Source organism: Lissotriton helveticus, chromosome 2_1 (assembly GCF_964261635.1).
Source record: "Lissotriton helveticus chromosome 2_1, aLisHel1.1, whole genome shotgun sequence".
Taxonomy (NCBI): Eukaryota; Metazoa; Chordata; class Amphibia; order Caudata; family Salamandridae; genus Lissotriton; species Lissotriton helveticus.
Window position 1 is genome coordinate 437,837,770 of NC_136059.1, and position 18,739 is coordinate 437,856,508.

The following is an 18,739-nucleotide window of genomic DNA, read 5'->3' on the forward strand; positions in this document are numbered from 1 at the left end:
TATCACAATCTCTTGCTTTTCTAAATTCAACATTTTGTTGTTGAAGATGGCACATTCTGCAAGAGTTGGCATCAAACATATTCCAGATTTCTTCTCAGTAATTTTCCGAAAAATATTCTCTGGCAGAATGTCTTCTTCCTGATACAAATTTGACAGTAATCGTGCATGTAAAGCTTCTTTCCCATGCTCGGTCACTTTCCCGATTCTAACATCTTGTAGAATATTCGTGTAATCTTCATCCTTCGCCTGACGCATATTTTCACGCAGCTCAGCATAATTGAAGTTTAACCATATGTTACCGTTGCCAATGCTCCCTAGGCACTTCCTGGTATCTTCATGCGTAAGCAGTTTAAACACTGGTTGTCCTTTCACTGGTGTCAGCTGCAGAAGATCACCGAAAACAATGATGTGTTTGGCACCAAATAACACATCATACTCTGTTTTAAGAACTTCCTGCATTATCAAATGCACAAAGGCAAGCATGACATTAGAAACCATGCTTACTTCGTCAATGATAAGAAGTTTCATCTTCTTCAGGACTCTGGAAACTTTACAACAAGCATCTCCAGATAACTTGTGGTATTGTAATTTGTTATCATGCTCCACTGGCAGCATCAGTAGACGATGTAAAGTAATCCCTTTAATGTTATGTGCTGCCAGCCCAGTTGGAGCGGTGACAACACAAGACAGCGATGACTCGGTCCTTTTCTGCAGATAACATGAAATTGCTTTAATTAGGAAACGTTTTCCAGTTCCTGCTTCTCCACTCACGTACAGTCGGACAGGCTTCAACGACGTACATGAGCACTCTTTCTTCTCCTGACTTAATCCATGATCAATTTGGTTTGTAACTTCGTCATATATTTTCCTCTGCTCAACGTTGAGTTGTCTTTCCAAATCTTCTAAGTTAACCGCATCCTCCTGAGCATGTGCCATGGCTCTTTCCACTTCAATCATGGCAGTGGCAGCTTCATTTTCGATAACTGGTCCTCCTAGTGGATCCTGACTCCATGAAACAGAACTCTGACTGTCCTGAGAACTGTCTCTAGCAATTTCGGCTGCAATTGTTGCTTCCTGCTCGATTTCCGCATTCAACATTTCTAGATATTTTGGAAAAACAGGACATTCTATGGTCTCCTTGGCTGCATTGAAAGAGTCTTCGTAACAGAGGAAATCTCCGAGCAGTTCCTCTTCTGCACGCCAAGGCTTGAAAAGTTGCAAAAGAGCTAAATAGAAAAACTCTTTTCTTTCAGGAGATTCGCCACTCAATTTTCGATGATTTACCAATTGGCATTTTCTTTGCTTGACCAGACATCCCTCACTTCCAATTACAGCATACACTCCTTTATCAATATCTTCTTTGATGTTCCTCTTGAATATGTAATTTTGTAGAACCTCATACAGACAAACATTCTCGAGGTGACTGCTTCTATTTGGATAATATGTATCCAACATGTTGGTCTTCAAAATATCTGTACTGTTTGGCTCCTTTTCTGCCAAATACTCAATTTCCCGTACAGGTTTCAGAACTCGATTACGCGTTGCAGCAAGACCAAGACTCGCCCAAATGATACTCCTAGATTTGGCATAGAGACTTGCTGAAGATAACCGGTCAGAACATTCGTAAGCTCCGATTTCTCGATGTGACAACATCTTCAGACTGAAACTGTACAGCTTCTTACTGAGGCTCTTTTCATGGGAAATGTCCTCCCACATATCCTTCAATTCTGTCTTTTCTTTTTTTGTGATATAAGATGTCACATACCGAGCCACAGCCATACAGTTATCAGCCACAAACTGTATATGCATGTTAGCATTCCACATGGACAAAATCACTGGGTTGTAGTCGTTGATGTACTTGGACTCTTCGTTTCTTTTCAAATTGTATGTATTTTTGGGTGATTTCCTCGTCACATTATGTCGCAGCGAAGACATCAAATTGTTCACTCTTCCTTTAGAAATCACTGATCGTGGAAATCCAAAACGACATTTTGTGTAGAACTTGTCCTTGTTTCTGAATTTACGACGACAGTACTTTCCACAACGATGGCTTTGAAAGCGTAAAACTTGTTCTCTTAGGCTTTTGTCTTCCTTTGTCTTTGGAACAGCATATGTAGAATACTGTTCTATGAAACTCATCACTAAGTCATCCGGATCTGTTCCAAATTTGGGTACATCTTTAATCCATAGTAGCATATGTATATGAGGAGCACCTCTTGCTTGATACTCCTTTCTCCAGAAGAAATCCAACACCTCTCCAAGAGGTGGATTTTTCTTGTTCATGATGAAAGACATCATAGCTTCAAATCTATGATTGAAGTACCTGCATACATTCACTGGATCCAAAGAGCACAGTTCTCCGGGTGTCTTGAATTCGATATTTTCAATGTTTCCATTTACCTCTCGTAGAAATTCAAGTAAGTCTTCCCAGCCATACTCGGCACAGCTAAGAGTGAGGAACCATGTGGGAGTTCCTAAGTTCCTCAGCATACATTTTAAATCACCATGACGACGGTACCAGTACTCATTAATACCACGCTGACATGCCATGAGATTAATCAGGTGAGAATCCAAAATACTGTCTTGCACATTGACTTTATCCATAAAGTCCCTTGCCGAGATATTTTGCATCTATACACCACTTTTCAAGATGTGGTTCACTGGATATGACAGTCCAGACAGATCACTTTCAAACAGTAGATGAAACAAATAGGGAATGCATTGACGAAACCTAGGATCTTCTGCATACAATCGTAAAGTCCGGTATTCGGAAGCAGGAATTTGATCAGGTCGCTCATCATATCTTCCTCCTTGACCTGTTGGAAATAGCTGTGGGAAACACCGAGCTTCCAAACTTTCCTCCCAAACACTAATGGGACTCCCTTTGGCTTGTTTCATTTGAAACAACTCAAAAGCATTCCCCATGACTTCCTTGGAATGCAAAGGATGAACACTATAATGTTCATATATTTCTTCATTTTTAGAGGCTTCTACTTTCTCAATTTGTCCAGCACACAAATCACTATCCTCTTCTTCACTTACTTCCTCTTCTGCAACACATACATTCTTGTAGTACTCATTGTTTTTCATCAAATACAATGTTGCCTTTTTGACTTTCCTAACATCCACTAAATCTTGCCAGATTTTCTTACTCTTTGTCGGAAGCCCATTAACTAAGATAACCAGAGGTTCCTCTTCCACTTTCTCTACTCCAATTGTATTAATGTTTTTCTTCAAATCTAGAGGCAAATAAACAACTCTTCCCTTTAATCCTCTCTGTAAATCTGATGGAGGCAATTTCCCTGTCTTTGGCTCCATTCGTACAATAGCCTGAAAGGGATGGATACTTTGAATCAAAATAGATTCATAAGTAATTAAATCCTTCAATTCAGAAGGAATGTCAACCAATTCCAGATTATTATGAACCGCTCTAGCAGGCATCCGGTTTTCATTTAATTTGTTACAACAATAAGTACACACACGTTGATCCGATCCCAAATCAAAACAATTTTCTACCATCAAGTATGTTGCGAAATCCTTCCATTCACTATTATTTTCCCTTTCACTTTTTGCATATAAATCCACTAACTTAGTCTGATTCTTTTAATAAGTGCGTCGACAAAACACACAAGTGAAATTAGGCCTCTCACTTGATTTCACCTGAAACGTGGCAATTTCCTTCTGAAAATTATCTGTACTGGAAATCTGTACACTCTCTTCCACATTACCTTCTTCTTCTGGGTCAATTTCAACATTCTCCTCTTTACTTGCAAAGTAACAAAACTCAATTTCTTCACAAATATTCTTCACATCTACTTCAAAACCATGCAAAAGAGCACTGCTTAATTGTTTAAGCTTAATTGCTGGACTCTTAGCAAAATACAACATTCTCACTAATTTCCTCACTTTATTATGATGGACTGCTAGCATCCTGAAATGATGAAAAACTCTGGCATACTCTCCTGGAAAGACAAGCCAGTGAATGACCATGTAAACCTGTCACTTCTCTCACTCTGCATGGATCTAATTCCTGCAACAACTTCATTTTCTGTTTTAAACTTTTCTTATTAAATGTCCGTACAAAATCACAAAGCAAATTGATGGAATCCTGTCGCACACTGCAAATACTACTACACTTCCAGGTGTACACTGGACCCTTAGCACGTCTCCCTAAAACTTCATCACCTAACACCTCTTCTGCCTCTGTTGACACAAGTTTTTCTTTTTTAACTGGACAACCTTCTTTCACCTCATATGCTCGACCACTGGTGTCAACTGCATGCACCAAATCATTGTCCTGGAAGTAACTCTCCTCATTGAAAAATGCCTCACAACTTGAACTATGCATCCATTCTCCTGAAAATACTTCACAAAAATGTGTACGATTAACTATTCTCTTCCATCTACTATTTGTTTTGAATTCATAAATTGCCTTGTTTAGTTTCCTAATTCTATTGATTACCAAAATAAATAACTTTCGCTTCATTTCCAAAGCCTGATCAATAATTTTCTCAAAATTTTTCTTTTTCTTATAAAAAGCCAGTTTCTGTTGACCTTTCTTTACATTTTTCATCAAATTTACAATTATCCTGTTGCGGAACATTCGTCTACGAATGTCCCTAAATTGATTGTGCCTTCTACCGGCACTCACAGAGTTTTCTCCTGCTCTACCACTAACTTTATTAAGGGGCCTTTCCTTCCTGTTTAAATTGACTCTCTTCTTCTGGACTAAAACATGATCTGTAGTGATACTTTTTTTTTTGGAAATGTTTCTTAGGAAAGATTTCGTTGTCTTACCCGGAGCTTTTTTGGTGACTTGACGAGCTTTTATTGTAGAGGACTGCTGCAAGCATGTACTAAGCTGCTGTGTTTGACGTTTTGTAGCCTTTCTCCTCCTTTGCCTTGAAGGCATTTTTTAATTTTGAAATGATCTGCAGTTGAATCTGTGATAAAATATAATAAAAAATTGTATTAACCACTATTACCAAACAGTAAATCAATAACAGTCGTCAAAAAATTAACACACTAGTTGTCAATTCTACATACAATAATTTTTTAGTGCATTGACAAATTTAAAACTCACAAATAGTAGCAAAGAAATGGAATGCTTCTACATTTGACCTGTGCTCTTTTATATGTGAATCTGAACTAATTTTATTAGCATATTTCACTATTTTATTAAAGACACTACACACAAGCTGTTTTTGAAGTTGTATTTAAATTTAAATAAAACGGTTAACATGGTTACTTTTCATTTCCAGTAACTTAATTTATTTTTAAAAGTCTTTATAGTTCAATACACTCGAGCAGGTCAGCTGCCCACCCTATGTCATACAATTCTGACAAATCGGCATCCTCATCATATTCTTCATCATCCACAGGATATAAATCATCCAAGGGATCTACTTCCACTGACGTTTCAATGACAAGTTCAATGATAAGATCGAGATCAACAGATTGCTCTTTATCACTCATGGTTGATGTTGTTGTTATCTTTAAAGAAAGAGAACAACAATGAGATGTTGCAGAGTAAGAGACAAATCTCAGAGACTATAATAGTAAAATTGTTTAACAAGAGTAACATTTTGCAGATATTATTTAGCCATGTCCAGCGGTGCTGAGGAGGTGAGGCCTATGTCCAAGTTTTCAGTGAACAGGACTCATCTCTTCTTAACCTTGGATAAGCCTCACCGACTCTGTGTCCCCTGCTCATACTTAAATGTAAAAGGGCAGATTTATGTTAACTGGCGCATCCTCAGGGATGCACCAGTTAACGTGCGCCGCTGCTCTGCCACCCATGGTGTGCCGCATTTACAATGCGGAGCACCATGGGGCAAAAACAGCACAGATGCGTCACGCATCTGTGCCGCAAAAGCGGCGCATTGCAGGAATCACGTCGCAAGCGCGACATGACTCCTGCAATGCACAGGGGCAAGCCACACATTGCATGGTGCGTCACTCCTTATGCCTGTTTCAAACAGGCGTAAGGATTTGATTCAGCAATGCCATAAAGCTGACTCAGTGAAATCTTCTAAATTTCACTGTGTTAGTTTTACAGGGCTTTCATGCAAGTGAACGCCCACCCTGCAATAAAATGCTCACATGAAACCTGACGCAGGTTTCATGTGGCGCAGGACTTTACAGCGTGACACATCTGCCTAGATTCATCAAGTTGTAAATATGTCGCAACATGGCGCATCTTTTGCGCCGCCGCTGCATCACAAAAGTGACGCAACGGCGGCGCAAAAGAGGCGCACGGCCATCATAAATCTGCCCCTAACATTTTAAATGATTGGTTCAGGATGCCGATAAGGTGTGGCCTATCCAGAGGTTTGTTTGAGGTGAGGCCTACTCAGGGTTGCAGATGAAATTTAGGCTTGTTGAAGAGTACAGAGGAGATAATACATGTGCAGGCCTACCAACGAAGTGAGTCATGTCCACTGCACTCTTGAACAAAGGCCAGACCTCCTCTGTCTCCCTGGACAGGCCTAAACCTCATCTGCACAATGTGATTCGTAATGTTAGGAAACACAGGTGATATAATTGAAAAACGTGCAAATATTTTTGCTCATTTCACAATCACATCACCTGTATTTCCTCAGCTTAGGTATCTCATTGTCCAGATGTAGTCTAGCATATCCAAGAGTACGCAGAAGATGAGGACTGTATGCAACAGAGCAATGTACATTACTCACCTCCCTTGACACTTACAGAAGCCTCAGTTTCTCCATGCCTCCTACACAGTTCTGAATGTATATCATTATCATCATAGTGACTATGAAACTCTAGCATTACATATTGTGAAACCTAAATGTCTTAAAGTAACGATTTTTTAACCGACAAACAAGCAAATTATTCTCCCAGATTGATGGTGAGAAGTGATATATTTATTTAAAGAAGCAGACACCTTTTTGTCATTGTCATAAATGTAAAAAGCATTCCTTTTCTTTATGAACTATTTTCATGTCATAATTTGAAAACACAGCACAACTCCTATGTACAAGTACACCCTGTCAGTACTTAAATTTGCCAAGCACACATGCAGGCGTATTTACAAGAGTCTTGCAGCACAAGGAAATGACTTAAATTTACCAAGCACTCATGAGGGCTTATTTACAAGGACCTTGCACCACCTTTAAACTCACTTTTAATGTGGGGAAAATTACGTGAATGTGGCTCATAAGCTTTGTAAATTTGCCCCCATGTTGACTATGAAACTCTTGCAGAACATACTGTGAAACTTAAATGACTTCAAGTAACGTGTTTTTAAACCGAAAAACAAGCACATTTTTCTCCCATATTCATGGTGGGAAGTGAAATATTTATTTAAAGAAGCAGACACCATTTTGTCCTTCTCATAAATGTAAAAAGCATTTCTTTATTAAAAAAAATGATTTTCTGGTCATAATTTGAAAACACAACACAGCTCCTATGTACAAGCACACCCTGTCAGTACTTAAATTTGCCAAGCACACATGGGGGCGTATTTACAAGGACCTTGCACCACGGGGAAATGACTTAAATTTGCAAAGCACTCATGAGGGCGTATTTACAAGGACCTTGCACCACCTTTAAAGTCACTTTTAACGTGGGGAAAATGACGTGAATGTGGCTCATAAGCTTTGTAAATTTGCCCCCATGTTGACTATGAAACTCTTGCAGAACATATTGTGAAACCTTAATGACTTCAAGAAACGTGTTTTTAAACCGGCAAACAAGCAAATTATTCTCCCATATTCATGGTGGAAAGTGAAATATTTATTTAAAGAAGCAGACACCATTTTGACCTTCTCATAAATGTAAAAAGCATTTCTTTTTTAAAAAAAACGATTTTCTGGGCATAATTTGAAAACACAACACAGCTCCTATGTACAAGCACACCCTGTCAGTACTTAAATTTGCCAAGCACACATGGGGGCGTATTTACAAGGACCTTGCACCACGGGGAAATGACTTAAATTTACAAACCACTCATGAGGGCTTATTTACAAGGACCTTGCACCACCTTTAAAGTCACTTTTAACGTGGAGAAAATGACGTGAATGTGGCTCATAAGCTTTGTAAATTTGCCCCCATGTTGACTATGAAACTCTTGCAGAACATATTGTGAAACCTAAATGACTTCAAGAAACATGTTTTTAAACCGACAAACAAGCAAATTATTCTCCCATATTCATGGTGGGAAATGAAATATTTATTTAAAGAAGCAAACACCATTTTGTCCTTCTCATAAATGTAAAAAGCATTTCTTTAAAAAAAAAAACGATTTTCTGGTCATAATTTGAAAACACAGCACAGCTCTTATGTACAAGCACACTCTGTCAGTACTAATACTTCACATTTTCTCCAATTACAATTTGTCAAAGAAGCAAAATCTTTTTGGAAAATATAATGAATACACTTGACACAAAACAACATTTTAAATGCACAGCTGGCTTCCTTATTTTCTCCATAAACCATACTAGTCTCTATCTAAAGTAAATTAATCTTTTCTCACCTTAGCAAATGCTTTTTGAGTTTGAAAACAGTCTCAGGCACACACCAATTTTTCTTAAGCAGAGCAAAGGGTATGATCTTCTGAGTCTGCAACCAGCAATGGCACAGAAATCCTGTAATTCTTCACACATATCCCTCATGTCAGCCAATCAACTCTTCCCTCACTTTTTTCAAATGAACACCCTTCCCCCCTCTGCCCTTTCTGCCTTTTTTCCATAGCAACTACCTCCTGAAAGACCTCTCACACAAAAATGTTTCAACTGAACTCTGAACTCTCAGTACACCTGCTTATCCAGTGCAATGTTACTTAAAATGATTTTTTCTTAACCATTCAATTTACATCTTTCAAAGAACTCATCCATGCACCCTAACTTTCTGTTTTCAGCAATCATAATCCACCAATCACTGCTACTGAATCATTAGCACTGAAACTCCACAGTTTTTTTCATAACAAACTCCTACTGTTTCAACTGCCATTTCATTCCCACACTTCATCTGACTGCAGCAGAACATCCTCTCACCATGTTTTCTGTCTGGATTATTGGACATAGTTACATCCACTGGGCTCAAAGATATGCTGATAATAGAAATTTACACAACCTCAATTTACAAAATGTGGAAATCAACTGGATGGGCCACAGAGGATTAAGATGTCACCAATTGATACCATTGGTGAAAACCTTTTTGCATTTGCCAAACCCTGACCTGTTAATTGTGCACTGTGGAGGAAATGACCTGGTCACTTTGACTGGGGTAGGTCTGGAAATGCTTTTAAAGGACACCTTTGAGCAATTGATGGCACTTTTTCCTCAAACTGCCTTGGTATATTCAAATATATGCCAAAGACAGAAATGGAGGTGGTCCAACCAATTTTGTCCACAAATTGAGAAATCGAGGAAGCATGTAAATAAGTCTGTTTCAGCTTTCATGAGAGACCATGGAATGGGCTCCATCTATAACAATAACTTGCGTTACTACATGCAAGATATCTACAGAGGAGATGGAGTTCACTTCTCAGATGAGGGGAACAGAATTTTCATCCTGAATTTAAGACTATGTATTGGTACCTACTTATAAGTGCCTAGAACTTACACAGAACCCAAAAGCTCTTTTCAGAGCTACCTTAACTATGATTACTCTTTAAAAATTTCAAATGTACCTTTTTTCACTAATTTTCACTTTTGTTCGCTTCCCGGTTCGCTACCCGGTTCGCGTACCGGCAGCTAACCTCGCGAAAAATTCAATTTCTTTTTTCTTTTTTTACATATATGAGCCTCCTCAGCCACCCTTAGAAAACCTAGGGGGTCAGGATACGTCTCCCGTACCCCCTTATACCCATTTCCCACATTGTTTTTCATCCATCTTGTGATTAAATTCGACCGAAACACAAGATGGCGGACTCCCGTTACGCTACCGGTTAGCTACCCGGTTTGCGTACCGGGTAGCGCCTCTACCGCGAAAAAACTGAAAACATATTTTTTTTTTTTTGCCCCGCGGGTCCCTTTAATAGCCCCCTCATTAATCCTAGGGGGTCAGGAGGGGTCTACCTTGCCCCCTTTCATTAATTTCCCCCTTCGTTTTTCTTCACCTCTTGTCTCTCGATCCTACCGAGAGACAAGATGGCGGCCGCTCCGGACTGTTTAGAATGTTGACAGACACCGGAGAGCCAATCAGCTTTGCTTCGCGAAGTTCCGTAACGCGTCAGGTACGCGAACCGGGGCGCTAACCGCAGTGCTGTTACAGATATATATATATTTTTGAACATTAATTTATCAAAATCCACTGGAGCACATATATTGAGACCTAGCAAAGGCACATCGGGCAAACAATATCTACAATTTTGCCAAGTTTCGTGGAAATCCATTCAGCCGTTCGAGCTAAAAGTGAGTCCAACCGCCCTATGGAAAATTGCATGGGAAAAACGTGTTTTGGGACCCCCCTTTTGTTCTCGGGCCTCCCTTGATGGAACCCCCCCAAATTTTCAGTGGCTGCTCAGAAACAAAATGTTCAATTTTCCTGAAAATTTCAGCCAATTCCGTCCTCAAACGCCAAAGTTATTCGACATAGAATTTTCAAAAATCCCATAGGAAAAAAATCCTAACTATATATACCTACTGGCGACCGGCAGTAGGTAATATATATATATATATATATATTCACTGAAAAAACCATAGGTTATAGACCATATATAGTTAGGAATTAGCATTTACAAAATCTTGAAAATTCACTGAAAAAACCATAGGTTATACACCATATATAGTTAGGAATTAGCATTTAAAAAACCTTATTTTACTCACACAAAACCAATGAAATTCCATATATAGTTAGTTGTACTAACTATATATCGCGCACCCGCAATCCACTGCTGATCATGTCACATATTACATCATTCATGACATGGTCAGTGACATCACTGATGACATCACTGATGACATCTCAAATGACATCACTGATGACATCACTGATGACATCTCAAATGACATCACTGATGACATCACTGATGACATCTCATTTGACATTACTGATCACATCACTGATGACATCATTCATGTGATAATACGATGAACCTCTTCAGACTCTAATATAACCTTAGATACACTCAGTGTAAACAGACACTCACAGACTGTCACTCATCCATGGAGTTACTTACACACCTAGTCAGTCATGCAAAGAATCAATCACACCTCCATTTTCACAACTATACAGTTATACACACCTTACTTATTCAAACATATACTAAAACATATTTACTCACTTATACAATCCTGGATACAAGTGCACAATGATCCATACAGCCACTCACACATTCACTGGCTCTTATGCACAGTTATTTATATATGTCAACTCTCACATGTACTGTATTTTACATATGTACTTACTTTGACATGTAGCACTGAGATATCTATTCACTCACCAATACAGTCATGCACACAGTCAACCGCCCATACAGCTGTTTCCACATGCACTTTTGAACCCATACATCTATGCACAGAGTCATACACCTCCCAGCCACCCACACACACACTCAGTCTCCCATACAAATGCTTGGGCAACCAATCAATAACCCATATAGTTACTCATATAGCTACTGATCAACACATGCAGCAGTTTACAGAACAACAGACATAATGATGCACAAATTAAGACAGTTTAGTCACTAAACCATGCACTCAGTGAGACACATTTAACCACTCACTCATACAGTCAGTCATGCACCTACTAAATCCTTCATCCAGACACTTATACATCTACTCATTCTTAAATATGTAAGACATATTTTAACTTTACAGAAAAATACAGTCACTGGATGTTGTCATCAGTGATGTCATCAGTGATGTCATTTGAGATGTCATCAGTGATGTCATCAGTGATGTCATTTGAGATGTCATCAGTGATGTCATCAGTGATGTCACTGACCATGTCATGAATGATGTAATATGTGACATGATCAGCAGTGGATTGCGGGTGCGCGATATATAGTTAGTACAACTAACTATATATGGAATTTCATTGGTTTTGTGTGAGTAAAATAAGGTTTTTTAAATGCTAATTCCTAACTATATATGGTGTATAACCTATGGTTTTTTCAGTGAATTTTCAAGGTTTTGTAAATGCTAATTCCTAACTATATATGGTCTATAACCTATGGTTTTTTCAGTGAATTTCATTGGTTTTTTAAAAGCTAATATCTATAGCTGTAAAATGTATTCTTCTTTAAATCCAAAAATATATTTTATATGTTTATTAATAATTTTTTTTAAATATTTTTTTTGTTTCGCTCCCGGTCCGCGAACCGGAAAGCTTTCCGTTAGCTCAAATTGATGCCGCGACCCGGTCCGCGAACCGGTAAGAAATCAACATAGTGACGGTATCGCGTTGCCGCGGAATGCGTCTTATGACGTACTGCGTTAGCGCACCCGGAAGTGCCCCGGGGCGCTGACCGAGGCGCGAAACGCAGCTCCCCGAAAGCGATCCGCGGCGCGTCGCGAAAGCGCGACGTATCGCGTTGCCGCGTAATGCGTCTTGTGACGTACCGCGTTAGCACACCCGGAAGTGCCCCGGGGCGCGGACCGAGGCGCGAAGCGCAGCGACCCGGAAGCTATCCGGGGCGCGGACCGGAGCGCGTAACGTAAGCATAACAGGTCATGTGACTTGTTAATAACACTTTTCATTGGTTCATTTCACTTTTGGTTTCATAATCATGTAAGGCTAGGTCAGGTGACCTAAAAATAACACTTTTCATTGGTTGAGAAGTATTGTTTTTCCCAAATGATGAAAACCCCTCCTTCTTTCCTCACTCTGACTTTCATCATTGTGAGAGGAAGACCTTTATTACTATATCAGAAATGGCTTCAGTAGTTGCTTCAGCTGGTGCACCACCACCACCACCTCCACCTCCTCATGGGAAGAGAGGACCACCTCCCCAGGTCATGACCAACACTGAGGAGGAAGAGGAAGAAATGGAGGAAGAGGAGGGAGAAGAACCACAGTTCTTAGAAGAGGTGCCCCGGGTTTCCCATAAGAAAGCCAGTTTCATCTGGCAGTTTTATTCGATCCCTCCTGGCCAAAAAAAAGTGAATGCGAGGTATGTCACCTGCCTCATCTGCAAAGAACAATTATCCAGAGGGACGGATAAGAAATATAGGTATGGGAACCATACTATGCACAGGCACATGACCAGGAAGCATCCACTCAATTATAGCCGGGCGGAAATACGGGATTTGCAGGAAAATCCAAGATCAACTCCTGTGGCCAGATCAAGAATATCAATTTCATTGACACCAGCAGAGGCACGGGAAACTGTGCCAAACATACAAGAAAATTTTGGCCACATGATACACACTTGTATGCACTGTCGTGCGTTGTTAGCATGTGGCAATATGAGCATAAATGCTATCAACCTGGCTTATGAACATCATAATTGCCCTAACCGCCCCCAGTAATTTTTTTTTTGCTCCTGTTGAGCCCTTTTCAATGCCTGTTTTTTGTTGTTTCCCCCCCCCAAAAAAACCCCCAAAAAATATAAAATCGTTCCAAAAATACAAAAAATACAAAAAATGTTCAAAAAATAAAAAAAAATATAAAACAACAAAAATATTAAAAAAAAAGTTCTTTTCAGAACTACCTTCCCTTTCAAAAAAAATTGCTAGAATGTTTAGCACTCTGGCAAGCTCTATTTCTTTTGGTTCGCTTCCCGGTTAGCTTCCCGGTACGCGGACCGGGAGCTAACCAAAAAAAATGTTTTTAAAAAAAAAGAGTAAGTATAAGGAAAGTAAACAGAGAGTGATGTTAAAAGAAAGACAGCTATAGGGAGTAAAGAAGAGATACTGTTTAATAGATCTATTTACCGAAGAAAAGACGGAAGAGGGTATAATTGTGAAAAACAAAATAGATAACGAAGTGAAAGAAAAAAAAAGAGAGTATAACATTAACAAAGAAGAGTTTCTTGGAGAATGTGAGTGAATGTTAAAAATAAGATTAAAACATGAGGAATAACAGAGAGAAAAAATAGAAAACAGAAAACAAAAAATAACAGAAAAAGATTAATTGAAACAGCAAAGAAATGTAAGTAACATAGAGCCATATCATCAACATAGGCAATAAAAGTTTTGCAGCTTTTATTGGCAGAAATGTGTCGCTAAAGCTGCTTTTGCGGCAGAAAACTGCCGCTAAAACCACTTTTGCACCAGTTTTCTGCCAATAAAAAGAGCAATAATTTTATTGGCTGTGTTCATAATATGCCCCTTAGTGTGCTTCAACTACACAGAGAAAGCATTATGAACAAATAGTGATACAGTGATCAGTCAAAGACACTAAGAGTAATAGAGACGGAGTGAGTGAACAAGAGTGAGGAACTATGAGAAGAGAGGGACTGACAAAAAGAGTGGAAGGAGTTGAGTAAGTAGGTAATAGAGAAAAGAATGAGGGAAGTAGCAAAGGCAGGAAACTGAGGGTTAAAGAAATGAAGCTGTGGAACTAATAGTAGGTGAATGTGATAGAAATGTAACGAAAAGAGTACACAACATTTACCTTATAATTGTCGTTAAATTACTCACTTTTTGTTTTTATACTTTCAATCTGTGAAAGAGAGAACAAACATTTGAAAAATATTAAAACATGTATTTAAAAATTACAAAAGACAAGGGAAAAGATTGAAGGACAAACAGTTTTTCAACAACTTTGACACTTACAGAAGCTTCTGCTTCTCCAGGCCCCCTACACAGTCCTAAAGATATACATTTTAAACTAACAGTATCTTGATGCAGATGAAGTGAGGCCTATCTTAAAACATGGTGCATCTTTTGCATTGCTGTTGTCTCAGAAAAGTGTCGCAAGACACTAACATTTTAAATAATTGCTTCAGGATGCCAATAAGATGTCTCCTATCCAGAGGTTTGTTTGAGGTGAGGCCTACTCAGGGTTGCAGATGAAATTTCGAGTTTTTGAAGAGAATAGAGGACATAATATATGTGAAGGTCTACCAATGAAGTGAGTCATGTCCACTGCACTCTTGAACAAAGTCCAAACCTCCTATGTTTCCCTGGACAGACCTAAACTTGATCTGCACAATGTGATTCGTAATGATAGGAAACACAGGTGATGTAAATGAAATACGTGCAATTTATTTTGCTCATTTCACAATCACATCACTTGTGTTTCCTTTGCTTAGGTATCTCATTGTGCAGATGTAGTCTAGCATATGAAAGAATACGCAGAAGCGCAGCACTGCATGCAACAACTTTGACACTTACAGAAGCCTCACCTTCTCCATGCCTCCTACACAGTTCTACATATACATCATAAATGCACACAGTACAGAATTAATTATACATGTTAAATGGTTTATTTTTGCTGTTCTCAGAATGTATCAAAATTCACTAAAAACAGTGACTTGAAGGTATTCATCATATAACAGCGGGGAAAAAAAAACACAATCAAAATGATTGTGTTTAAAAAACCCATACAACATAACAAATCAGAATTCAGAACTCCTTAAAGTTAACTTACTTTCCATGACGTCAAAGGATGTCCTATGAACAGCTTACACTCTGTTGTGCTGTTATTACTTTCAGCCCGCCACTTTCTGAAAGAAAATCTCCATCGTTTTTAAAAACATGTTACATGCAATAAATGACTTCTTGCTCTCTACCACAAGTTTCCCCAAGGCCAAATCTTGTCAGAGCCATTTATAACTCTTGGATTTCTTGTAAGCCAATCCCGTCATTTGGCATTTCTGCAACTTTCAGAATTAAAATGTTGAAGATCATTTTCACAATCCAGGAATAGTAATATCTTCCCCTTCTTGCTCAGTCATGTTCTACATTTCCTATGACACTGATACTGCTTACTATGAAGCAGACTTACACTAACTCTATGACTACTACAATTATTTAATTCTCTACATCACTTTCAATCACAAAGCAATGTAAAACAGTAGACAGCATTGCAGACTTACATTCCCTCTACTCTATGTTTTGATTGGCTGCTTCAATTAGCTTATAAAAAGAAATAGTTTTTCTGAACTCATTCAAAGTGCACTTATTTCTCCATGACGTCCAGTCTTATGGTTAGAAGTTATGTCTCTGAACTACACTTATCCTCAAGGCCAAATTGTGTAGGAGCCATTAGAACTTCTTGAAATTCCACAGAGCACATCCCGAGATTATTTCCCTAAAATTTTGGTTTTAAAAACACCAGGTAAGAGTTTTTAAGGTCATACGGCAATTTTTTTTTGAAAATTAAAACAGAATCGTTGCAGAATGACCAGCCATTTCTAGACTTTAAATAAGCTGTGTAATGTACTGATGTTATTGAAGGGCCGTCATGATATATAATTGCTGCAGTTACAAAAGTCCTTCCTGATATTGACAACTGCGAAGCTACAAAATTTTTAATTAAAGTTGTCAATTTTGTTCCATCAGGCCTACATCGTTGGAACATTAAAATGACATACTGGCCATATGTTCGTATAAATAATGTGGACATCATTTCAGATTTACATTGGCTACATTCCATGTTGTGATCAGCTGCTTTTACTAGCTTATTAAAGGAGACTGATTTACTGTCTGGCAAAGTTAAATATATAAATCTTTCTGAGTCTCCACTAGTAGTAATTGATACCATACAGTTCTCGCAGTCATGCTGCCATTGATAAGAAAGCCCAAACAGCTGATCTACATCTACACCTTCAGCATGCAATACATCAAGCATATACATTAAAAACTCCTGACAATCTTGCTGAATATTTTGAGAGAATTGTGTTTGGCCTGAACATCTGTCTAACAGATTTCGAATTTCAGACACACTTTCTATGTTTGTTCTATCAGTGCTACATTTCTCTAACACAGAATTTAACAAACTGCAAAATCTTTGATCAGAATTGACCACAATCTCTTCTTTTACATTTTCTACAGAAAACAAAACATTAACCACTACATTACCATAGCAGTTGACACCAGAACTGTTTTCAAATTGAAAACCAACAACATCTTCAACAGAATCCTTTTTGTTTCTGCTTGTAATTTTAGGTTCATCGACTTTTCGTCTTTTTGCTACAACCTCCCCAGTATTGGTCACATTTCTTCGTTTCCGGCCTACCACACGTTTCTCAAACAAAGGATACTGAGGCAAATGTGGCGCATACTCTCTTCTTAACCTATTGTATTCCTTAACACAATCTAGATCCGCACAAATGTTTGTGACATCACACTCAATCAAGTACAATCCCGATAAAGTTCTAACTCGTGACAATGCCATACCCTCCTTGAACACAGAACTGCCAATATTCACCAATGCACAGTCTACACTTAAACCTTGCGATTTATGGATTGTCACCGCATATGCCAAGCAAACAGGAAACTGCTTACGGCGAACATATAAGTCTTTTACAAGCAAAAATCTAGCAGAGCAACGACCAATTAGCTGTACTTCCTCAATGCCATCAAATTTAATTTTTAAAAATTCAATTCCATCTCTATTTCTGTATTTTACAAAATCAACAACATTACCCATTGATCCAATTACCAGACCTCTTTCAACATGTAAATTCCTTCTTAAAATTATACGGCAGTTCAAGCACACATTCAGAGTCTTTTCAAAACCTGCAGTTTTAGATATACTCTTCTCTAATGAATCCAATTTTGTTTTCAGATTCTCAGACAAAATAATTGTTGATCCCATATGCTCTACTCTGTCAATAGCTTCCAGTTTCACAATCTCTTGCTTTTCTAAATGCAACATTTTGTTGTTGAATTTGGCACATTCTGCAAGAGTTGGCATCAAACATATTCCAGATTTCTTATCAGTAATTTTCTGAAAAATATTCTCAGGCACAACATCTTGTTCTGGATATAAATTTGACAGTAATCGTGCATGTAAAGCTTCTTTCCCATGCTCGGTCACTTTTCCAATTCTAACATCTTGTAGAATAGTCTTGTAAACTTCATCCTTCGCCTGACGCATATTTTCATGCAGTTCAGCATAATTGAAGTTTAACCATATATTGACGTTGCCAATGCTGCCTAGGCACTTCCTGGTATCTTCATGCGTGAGCATTTTGAACACAGGTTGCCCTTTCACTGGTGTCAGCTGCAAAAGATCTCCGAAAACAATGATGTGTTTGCCACCAAATAACACATCATACTCTGTTTTGAGAACTTCTTGCATTCTCAAATGCACAAAGGCAAGCATGACATTGGAAACCATGCTTACTTCGTCAATGATAAGAAGTTTCATTTTCCTCAAGATTCTTGAAACTTCAAAACAAGCATCTCCAGATAGCTTGTGATATTGTAATTTGTTGTCATGCTCCACTGGCAGCATCAGTAAACGATGTAAAGTAATCCCTTTAATGTTATGTGCTGCCAGTCCAGTTGGAGCGGTGACAACACAAGACAGCGATGACTCTGTCCTTTCCTGCAAATAGCATGAAATTGCTTTAATGAGGAAACTTTTTCCAGTTCCCGCTTCTCCACTCACGTACAGTCGGACAGGCTTCAACGACGTACATGAGCACTCTTTCTTGTCATGACTTAATCCATGATCAATTTGCATGGTAACTTCGTCATATATTTTCCTCTGCTCAACGTTGAGTTGTCTTTCCAACTCTTCTAAGTTAACCGCATCCTCCTGAGCATGTGCCATGGCTCTTTCCACTTCATTCATGGCAGTGGCAGCTTCATTTTCGATAACAGGTCCTCCTAGTGGATCCTGACTCAATGAAGCAGAACTCTGACTGTCCTGA